The following is an 8,865-nucleotide window of genomic DNA, read 5'->3' as shown; positions in this document are numbered from 1 at the left end:
CCATGGTGGAAGAGTATGATTCGATTGTCAGAAACAGTGCATGGGAGATTGTCCCAAGATCGGAAGGGAAATCAGTGGTGGGTTTGAGATGGATCTACAAAGTTAAGCAGGCAGCTGACGGGAGTGTGGAGAAGTACAAGGCAAGATTTGTTGCCCGAGGCTTTTCACAGATAGAGGGGATCGATTATGAGGAGACCTTTGCACCTGTCGCAAGATATTCTTCCATACGGACAATTCTTGCTCTCTCAGCGCAGATGGGATGGCACATTCATCAAATGGATGTGAAGACTGCATTCCTCAACGGAGTCATTGAGGAGGAGGTGTACATAGAACAGCTCGAAGGTTTCGAGATCTTCAGCAGCGAGTCGCATGTGTGCAGGATCAAGAGAGCGTTGTATGGGTTGAAACAAGCACCACGTGCTTGGTACACACGGATAGGCAGTTATTTCACCAGACTTGGATTATCCAAGAGTGAGGCGGATCCTAACCTGTACCAAATTGTGGTGGAGGGTAAGTTTCTTATCATTGTACTTTATGTCGATAATTTGATTCTAGCAGGTGATGAGCTATTGATACTTTCATGCAAGGATGATCTTGCTAAGGAGTTTGAGATGAAGGACTTGGGCCTCCTTCATTATTTCCTGGGATTGGAAATCTGGCAGCGCAGTGATGGACTATTTGTTTCTCAGGGTAAGTATGCTTGGGAGATACTGGAGAAGTTCAACATGCATGGCTGCAAGCCTATTGATACTCCTCTTCCTGGAGGTTGGAGGAAGGAGGATGCCACTTTGGCAGAAGAAGTGGATGTCACTGTTTATCGACAGTTGGTGGGGTCGCTTATGTATCTGGTCAATACACAACCCAATATATGCTATGTTGTTAACCAGCTTTCAAAAGCTATGATTAAGCCAACCAAGCTCTTCTGGAAGGAAGGCAAGCATGTATTGCGTTATCTCAGAGGCACATCGGGATATGGATTGTGGTACAAACAGGAGGATGAGGTGAAGCTATGTGGCTTCACGGATGCAGATTGGGCAGGGAGCCCAACGAACAGAAAGAGCACATAAGGAGGGGTCTTCAGTATCGGGTCGACAACAGTTTCTTGGTACAGCAGGAAGCAGAGATCTGTGGCACTTAGTTCAGCAGAGGCCAAGTATATGGCAGCAAGTTTGGCTGCATGCGAGGCTATATGGATGAGGAAGATCCTGGTCGATTTGTTCGGTTCTTACTTGGAGCCTATTGTGATTTACTGTGATAACCAGAGTTGCATTAAACTCTCGGCTAATCCAGTATTTCATGATAGATCTAAGCACATTGACATCAGGTACCATCATATCAGAGATTGTGTGCAGCGGAGAGTCATGTTACTTTCATACATTCCAACGGAGGATCAGGATGCTGATATCTTGACGAAGGCGCTCACCAGGAGCAAATTCGAATACCACCGAGGCAGGATAGGGGTTGCTGATAATCCATATCTTGTTGAGAGGGAGTGTTGAGAATGCAACAAGATGATGGAGCTTAGTGGAAAGAAGTCGCCTTCACTAAGTGGGCCGACAGGCTATTTTTGGTGCAAAGTCTATTTTTAGACTATGTCTATTTTTAGACATATGGATCATGGTCTATGAGTTGCAGGATGCTATTTGTGGATGATTGGTCATGTCGGTAAAAATAGATGGACTTCTATTTTTAGACATATGGGCGGTTTCTATTTTTAGACTGCCAGGCTAAAAATAGAACAGTCGAATATTATTGTCTCATAATAATATTTGGACTATAAACATTATCTTATCCTCTTGGAGCACTTCAGTTTGAGCTACAGATGTGGCACATGTAGCTGTCAGAAGAAAATACACTTTTCTTGTGGGTCAGTTGAGCTATTGCATGTAGGACTTCAGTTAGAACTCATGTGGTTGAGTTTCGGTGGAGTTGATTGTGGAGTTGATGGAGTTGTGTTCAGTTTGACTTGGTTGAACTAGTTGTATTTTAGTCTAACTAAAGAATACACTAGTGATGAGTTGTGTGAATTAAATATTAATTAATTCACTAATTATTAACTCATAAAGCAACTGAAGAATACATTATTTAACTCAGTGCATGTACAGTTCAGTGGAGACAGGTGTTAGAGGTTGAGATTGCTATCAGTTGTGACTATAGACGTGACTATAGTTGTGCATGAGATTTGCACATGCATGGATGGAGATTGACCATGAGGCTTGCGTAGTATAACCAAAGGAATTCGATTTCACAGAGTGATTGATTCCCTTGCAGGATTGCGCAGTGGAGGCAGGCAAATAGTGGAGAAGATTTGAGGCTTCAGATTTGAGCTAGTTTGTGTGTAACAGGTGGAGATAGTACTGAGTACTTGTAAGGAGTATTGTACTATGTATTGTTACATGTTCTCTATCATTATAATATACAGATAGTGTGGGGTTTTCAGCTGTATGCTTTCCCCGGGTTACATATTGTGTTAATGTGTGCATGCGATTGATGTTTCATTGTTTTTAATGCTGCTAAATTGATGATCAACTTAGAGGAGATTATGTATTGTGCATGTATTCCGCAATAATGTATAATCGGGATAATCTCTGTGAATAAGTGTCATATTATTCAAAATTTCTACAACCTTGAGCAGATAAACATGGCATTTTACATGTTCATGAAGTACAACAGAGCAACAGAAAGGTCATTTTGTCCATTAAAACAATCAAATTGTATCAAAGACCATATCTGATAGTAAATGTGGTTGGTGGTTAGTTATGACCCCTCCACGCATTGCATAGCAGAGCAATTTTGTAAATAAACTCCATATATACCCAGAAACAAGAGGTTGATGGTTGATGAATGTTATTTTGATGTAAAGTTCAACTTTTGGAGACTGTAACTACTGTGATACCTGCAACGTCTGGTCTTCATTTTCAGCTAATGCAAGCTTCTTTTGCTATTAATTGCTCACTTTCCACTTCTTCTTTGTTCCAGGTTGTGCCTGTTATGCATTTTTAATGTGCTCTTGATGTTTAGCATTAGAGGGGCTGTCTCCTAACTGGTTGCAGCTGACCATCACAGGGTCCTGTGCATCTGCTGGTGTGATCAGTATTCTCCATCATCACATTTTCCTTAAACTGTGAGTAATTGGTGGTCTAAAGCCTTGTAGTCTGGGGGTGTTCACCCATGTCTGGGGTTAAGCATAGTAGAAGTGGTTATCTGGCTTGAATATGTAGCATTTCTTTCATTCATCCACCATTTTCCAACATTTTTGTTGAGTTTGTAATGTTCCCGAGCATCTCTGATATACAACCTAGGAGAGTTTCTTGGGGTGATAACATTAATTGGCGTCGTTGTCGGGGAGAGGAGAATTGAAGCTCAACTTCCTTGGCAGAACGACACAATTCCAGATTTTGATGATAGAAAATGTCTGGGCACATAATTTGGTTGCAATCATCTATCTGGCGACTCCACTAGAGGAATACCAACCTTTGGCAACTCCACATTGAAGTTTTGGCTCAGTTTGTGAGACATACTCGAAGAAATCCTCAAAAATCACTAGCTGAATCAGTGCCTGACCCTGAGAGGACTGTTAAATCGAAGAAAGCATCAAAGAAAGGGGCATTAGTATCAGGTAAGCCTAAGAAATCTCGTTCATCTCTTAAAGATAAAGTTATAGCTGAAGATATACAGATTGAGAATTTAGAAATTAGCACTGTTAATAAGGAAATTCCTTCAGAGATTATTACAACCCCTTGTTCAGTTAGTTCCCCTTCGAATATCAGCCCAAAGAAAGCTTCCCGTACAGTCCAAAACATCCCTTTGTCTCTGCCATCACATTACTTCCTACCATTGAATCTGCTAGCAGCCCTTCACATAACCCAATCATGGCAGGCCAGTAAGCACCCACGAAGATAGAGAGAATTGTTGCTGCTAGATATGGACCTTTGGTATTGCCTGTTCCTTTAAATCCTATGCCTATGGGAGACTATCAGAAATATATGCCTAAATTCACTGGTACAGAGGGAGTGACAGCAGAAGAACACCTAGAAGCTTTTTGCAGTTATACTGATAATTTAGATATAAGTGAAAATGATGTATGGATGAGAGTTTTTGTCTAGAGCCTTGATGGAGAGGCCAGGAAGTTGTTTAGAGAATTACCCCAGAGATCTATAACAGATATTGAAGCCCTAGATGATGCATTTTTGAAGCACTAGGGAGATAAAAATGACTTGTTGTATTACCACATTGAGTTTGGTAACCTGAAGAGGGAAAATGGTGAATCTTTGCTTGATTTTAATAAAAGATTCAATCGTATGTATAGTAAGATACGAGCTGAGGTAAAGCCTACTCCCACCTCTGCCAAACCCACTTCTGCCAATGCTTTTGACTCTGATTTCTACCTGTTATTGAGAGAAAGGAGATGTGCTACTCTGGCAGACATGCAAGATGCAGCCATAGAAGTAGAGTCTAATATCATGGCTGCAGAAAAGCTCAAAAGTCAAGCTGACAAAAGGAGGCAAAGAGGTCAGGATTCTACCTCCTCTGCTTCATCTTCAGAACCCAAATTAGATAAAATGACAAAGATGATAGAGTCATTGGCTGTTGAAATTTCTAAGCTGAAGGTTGAGCAAAATTAAGGAAAAACAAGGCAGTAGAACACATTTGCTCCAAGAAATCCAAATCCATTTAGAAGAGCAAATGACCAGTTACAAATAATTCAAAGAGGTGAAGAATCAAAGGAATATCAGAAAGTTAAAGCTCCTTTCTAGAATGTAGTCATGGAGGAGGAACAATTTGAAGAAGATGAGGATGAAATTCACTGCATGGAAGATAAAGGCAACGTTGCATTTTTGACTTTGGCTGCTTATGAAGAATCATTGCTGCAAGAACAAAACAGTCAAGAATGGGATAGAGAAGCTGTTCTACAAATTGAACAGTAGCAAAGATACAATTTGAGGTCCAATGCAAAAAATTTCAAAGAGAATCCTGCCCAAAGAGCTGCTGTCCAAACAGAGTCACAGAATATTAGGTAGAGAAGACCAGCAGTTGATCCAGTCATCCTCAAAGCTCCAGTTCAAGAGGTAAGAGGTTCTAATTAGTTATCTTCTTCTTTCAGCCTTGAGTTAGAAGTTTAGAAATTGAAAATATTTGTGCCTCTGGTAGAGTTGCTAAAGAGTGAAGTATTTAGAAAGCCTATCCTTGAAGCCCTTGACCTAGAAACCACACAAATCTCCACTGACTCTGTCAATTTGCAAGATGAAAAGCCTGCCATTGTTCTCAGTCCCATGATTGAACCCGCTAATAATAATTCTCCATCTTTTTATGTCTCCTTGACTATTCATGATAAAATCCTCCACAATTCCCTGCTAGACACAGGGGCCAGCCACAATTTGATGCCTAAAGCTGTCATGGAAGAGTTAGGCCTTGACATCACCAGACCTTATCATGATTTATTTTCTTTTGATTCAAGGAAAGTGAAATGCCTAGGATTGATTAAAGATCTAGCCATTACCCTAACTCAGCTGCCCATGAAGAGTATAATGATGGATATTGTGGTAGCAGATGTCCCTCCCAAGTTTGGCATGCTGCTATCCAGAGGATGGATTAAGAGACTAGGTGGGACATTACAGAATGATCTATCTTATGCCACTGTCCCAGTTTTTGGAGGAGAAAGCAGGAGATTGTACAGAGAAGCATAGTTGGCATACATCATCAATGATGAGAAGAATCCTACAAATCATCCCATAGATGCAGTGGACACTGATTTTGGAGCATGTATTCTCCAAATAGAAGAGTCTTAGAAGGCCTCATGCAGCTCAGGAAACCAACAGTTCAGGCCGAGGAAGAGCAAGGAAGTCAGGTTTGGGAGATTTTCTTTGATGGAGCATGTTCCAAGGAGACTGTAGGAGTAGGGGTGGTGCTTGTATCCCCAAAACAAGAAAGCATTCAGCTGTCTTTTAAGCTGGTTTTCCAAGTCACAAACAATATAACAGAGTATGAGGCTCTGCTGTTGGGCCTTAATGCAGCAAAAGACAGAGGAATCAAGAATCTGAAAGTGTTTGGAGATGCTGATTTAATCATTCAACAAGTCAATAAAACATTTCAAGCAAAGCACCCAAGGCTGAAAGCATACAGAAATGAGGTATGAAGAATCAGAGATTCTTTTGATTATTTATGTATTTCATATATTCCTAGAGCCCAAAATCAGCTTGCTAATTCCCTTACTGTGTCCGCTAGTCTATTTGTCCCTCCCATGCCTCCCAGACTAGTTTATGAAGTCCAAATGAAATACAGACCATCCTTGCTTGATAATGTCCACCATTGGAAAGTTTTTGAAGATGATGATGAATTAAATAGGTTTCTGCAAGTCATTGATGAATTTTATGAAATGAAAATTGACCAAGAAAATGATGCCTTGCAAGAAAACCCCCAATCCTAGCTTAGAAATAAAATTGGCAAAAATTGCATTGTCCAGTTTCCTAGTAACCATATTCCTAAGGGTTTAATTCCTCTAGAAAGACTGTTTGACCAAAATGATGTGCCTTACAAGGCTGCCTAGAAAGAAGATCAATCTGCAGTCTGTAAGCATGATATAGGAAGTCCAGGTCAGCCTAGATATGTAAATTTGTCCACTCATCTGTCTGTTGATCAAAGTGCTGAATACTGCAAATTAATGAAGCAATTTGCTGATGTGTTTGCTTGGGAGTATAGTGATCTGAAAACTTATGATAAAAAGATTATTTAGCATAAGATCCCTTTGGAGAAAGACACCATTCCTTTCAAACAAAAGCTGAGACCAATAAATCCCATGCTTCTTCCTCTAATTGAAAAAGAAATTAAAAAATTGTTGGCTGCCAAGATCATAGTCCCTCTCAGATATTCAAAATGGGTAGCCAATTTGGTGGTGGTGAGGAAGAAAAGTGGAGAAATCAGACTGTGTGTCGATTTCAGAAATTTAAACAAATGCTCCAAGAAAGACAACTATCCTCTACCCAAGATGGAGCATTTGCTGCAAAAAGTCTCAGGAGCCAAAGTAATGTCTTTCTTGGATGGTTTTTTAGGCTTTAATTAGATTGTTGTGCATCCAGATGACCAAGAGAAGATTGCATTTACCACTCCTTGGGGCACTTTTATGTATGCCAAGATGCCTTTTGGATTGATGAATGCTGGAGCAACCTTTCAGAGAGCTATGGATATAGCATTTGTAGGAGAGAAGGATAAATTTGTCCTTATCTACCTTGATGATATAATAATATACTCCAGTAGCCATCAAAATCATTTTCAGCATTTGAAAAAAGTGTTTCTGAAGTGCAGAAGGTTTGGGATTTCAGTCAATCCTAAAAAGTCACAATTTGCTTTAGAAGAAGGCAAGCTGTTGGGACATATTGTTTTTGTTGCAAGTGTCCGGAATGACCCAGAAAGAGTAAAAGCAATACAGACTTTGTCTGTCCCTAGATCTAAAAACTGGGAAAAATAAATTTTGTGAGGAGGTTTATTCCAAATTTTGCAGAATTGGTTAAAAATGTAACCTCCATGTTGAAGGAAGGGGTAGAAATCAAATGGACTGATATATCAAGAAAATCATTTGAGACTATTAAAAAGGCCATTATGGAGGCTCCCACTTTAATAAGTCCAGATTACAACAAGGAGTTCCATATATTTTCTTTTTCCTTTGAAGACACCATTGCAGCAATTTTATTGTAGGCAGATGAAGAAGGTTTAGAACATCCAGTAGCATTTTTCAGCAAGAACTTGAGGGATGCTGAACTGAGGTATGATATTATTGAAAACATGAATATGCCCTTATCAAATCCTTGAAATCTTTCTGAGTTTATATCTTGCATTCCAAGATAATTGCATATGTACCCTCTACTGCAATAAAAGATGTCCTAACACAACTTGGTGTTGATGGAAGAAGGGCTAAATGGATTGCAAAGATGATAGAATTTAATATAGAATTGAAGCCCACCAAGCTGGTCAGAGATCAGGGTCTTTCCAGATTATTGGCTGAAGAAAATTGCAGATCATTGGACATTGATTTCCTGTGCACAATTGTAGAAATTGGTCAGATATATAAAGAAGAGGAAGCAGCTAAACCAGACAGAAAGCAGTCAGTGGCCGAAAATCTAACTTCTTCTGATTGGTATGCTGAAATAATCAATTTCTTGTTGAAGCTAGAAATCCCTTCAGAATTTACTCAAATTCAACTCAGAACTATAAAGCTTAGGGCAGCCAAATATTGCATCAATGAAAATCTGCTCTACTGGAGGGATCCATCTGGAGTGCTTTTGAGGTGTCTGGACAAAGAACAGTCAATAGAAGTGATGCAATAGTTACATAACAACGTGTGTGGAGGGCACCATTATTGGAAGACTACAACCCATAAAATTCTCAGAGCTGGGTACTATTGGCCCACTTTATTTTCTGATGTGTTTTCTTTTGTTAAATCTTGTGACAGGTGCCAAAGGTTTGAAGGAAAATAGAACTTGAAGTCCCTGCCCCTAAAACCAATACTTGCAAAAGGACCTTTTCAGTAGTGGGGCTTGAATTTCATTGGAGAAATCAATCCACATTCCAGTGGCCAACATAGATGGATATTAATAGCCACTGATTATTTCATAAGTGGATTGAAGCAATTCCTACTAGAAAGGCTGATTATAATGTGGTCATGAAGTTTTTGACAGAAAATATCTTCAGCAGATTGGTTGTCCACACAAACTAGTCACAGATAATGCAAGAGCCTTCGGGGCAAAAGAATTGGTGGAAATGTGTGATTCAATGGGGATTAAACTTGTTCATTCCACCTCATACTATCGTCAAGGTAATGGTCTAGCAGAATCCTCTAATAAAAGCCTGATAAGAATAATTAAGAAGCTG

The sequence above is a fragment of the Pinus tabuliformis genome, chromosome 9 (genome assembly GCF_031772625.1).
Source record: "Pinus tabuliformis cultivar Carrire ecotype Pingquan chromosome 9, CPIR1, whole genome shotgun sequence".
Taxonomy (NCBI): domain Eukaryota; kingdom Viridiplantae; phylum Streptophyta; class Pinopsida; order Pinales; family Pinaceae; genus Pinus; species Pinus tabuliformis.
The sequence above is the reverse complement of the archived record's forward strand: the minus strand, read 5'-3'. Positions refer to the sequence as shown.